This window comes from Limulus polyphemus, unplaced genomic scaffold (assembly GCF_000517525.1).
Source record: "Limulus polyphemus unplaced genomic scaffold, Limulus_polyphemus-2.1.2 Scaffold4877, whole genome shotgun sequence".
NCBI classification, from domain to species: Eukaryota; Metazoa; Arthropoda; class Merostomata; order Xiphosura; family Limulidae; genus Limulus; species Limulus polyphemus.
The window spans coordinates 16,990-18,379 of NW_013670487.1; the positions used below are offsets into that span (position 1 = coordinate 16,990).

The following is a 1,390-nucleotide window of genomic DNA, read 5'->3' on the forward strand; positions in this document are numbered from 1 at the left end:
ATAGGATTTTAGGTTGTATCTACAGAAATATTGAATACAAGTCTAAGAAGTTATACTTTCATTGTACGGGCCATTGGTTTGGCCACATTTGGAGTATTGTGTTCAGTCTTGAGCTCCTTACATCAGGGAGGACATTGAATTGTTAGAAAGGGTTCAGAGAAGGGTTACTAGAATGATGCCTGGAATGAAAGGGGGTTGTCATACGAGAAGAGTTGAAAATCTATGAAATATTCTCTTGAAAAGAAGTTGGGGGGGGGGGGATCTGATTGAGGTGTTTAAGAATGTAAAGAAGATTGATAGTGTTAATGCATCATCTTTTGTCTTACTTAACAGTGAGAAGAGTTTAAAATCTATGAAATATTCTCTTGAAAAGAGTTGGGGGGGGGATCTGCTTGAGGTGTTTAAGAATGTAAAGAAGATTGATAGTGTTAATGCATCATCTTTTGTCTTACTTAACAGTGAGAACAGTAGGACTAGGGGACAAATAAATTTTAGCAGGGTAAGAGTCATATTTAGTTAAGACAGTTATTTTTCTAACAGATTGGTTGGCCTCTGGAATGAATTGCCTTAGATGTTATGGAAGCAGTAAATTTAAGTGAGTTTAAGAGAGAGCTTGATAACTATATGAATGAAAAGAGCTGGCTTTAAGATTTTTCTTTTTAACTTATAATAGTTTAGTCTAGAAATGTGACAAATAGGTCCCTTATTGTCCCTAAATATTATGTTAGGTTTGTTTTGTTAAAGATGTAGAAAGTGGAAGTAGAATCAAATTTTTTAATGCAGTATTTTAACATCTCTGTTATTTAGTTATCTCTTTTAATTTAAGACACTTTTTGGTGAATGTAATAACATTTCTATGAGATGACCAAAAACAAATGAGATACTGCTACAATATTTCACTGGTATAATTAATACTCTTAACATATCAAGGCAAGTAACTTTCACAGCCTAAAAACTGAATATTTGATACACTAAACCGTATTAACAAGATCAAGTCACAAACCTGCATAGTTTCTTGATCAGAGCCAAGGCGTTCCTGGACATCGTACGAGGAAATTCAACTGCATCGATCCCTTTTAGGATTATGTTGTATGTTTCCATAGGATCAGAAGAATTAAAAGGTGGTCTGTAATAAAGTTATAAACCATTTGAGTTACAAGACATTTTTAGTTAATGTCCAAATGTACACGTATACTCCATTATTTTACATTTATCACACTTTGTAATTTTCTTTTAAAAAACAGTAATTAGAAATAACCAAAGCTGAAAAATTAAGAAAGCAACAACATACATTATGTTACTAAAGAAACACTGGCTAAACAAAACGTGGATTAAAGTACAAACATACACACACACACACACACACACACACACACACACACACTAACTT

The 1,390-nt window shown here is 33.0% G+C and overlaps 1 pseudogene; it reads right to left on the reverse strand.

The window, feature by feature from the left end:
• LOC106471815 overlaps positions 1-1,390 on the reverse strand; it is a 33,208-nt pseudogene that overhangs the window by 3,750 nt on the left and 28,068 nt on the right.